This window comes from Arachis duranensis, chromosome 9 (assembly GCF_000817695.3).
Source record: "Arachis duranensis cultivar V14167 chromosome 9, aradu.V14167.gnm2.J7QH, whole genome shotgun sequence".
NCBI lineage: Eukaryota > Viridiplantae > Streptophyta > Magnoliopsida > Fabales > Fabaceae > Arachis > Arachis duranensis.
The window spans coordinates 64,142,730-64,143,043 of NC_029780.3; positions in this window are offsets into that span (position 1 = coordinate 64,142,730).

Below are 314 nucleotides of genomic sequence, written 5' to 3' on the forward strand. Positions count from 1 at the left end.
CAATTACTATTGTTCTTCTATTCAATTCCGCTTGTTCTTGTTCCAAGATATCACTTGTTCTTCAACTTGATGAATGTGATACTCCGTGACACTCATCATCATTCTCATCTATGAACGTGTGCCTGACAACCACCTCCGTTCTACCTTAGATTGGGTAAATATCTCTTAGATTCCTGATACACGATGCATGGTTGATCGCCTGACAACCGAGTGCTCACCTGACAACCGAGCCAGCCATTCCGTGAGATCAGAGTCTTCGTGGTATAGGCTAGAACTGATGGCGGCATTCAAGAGAATCCGGAAGGTCTAACCTT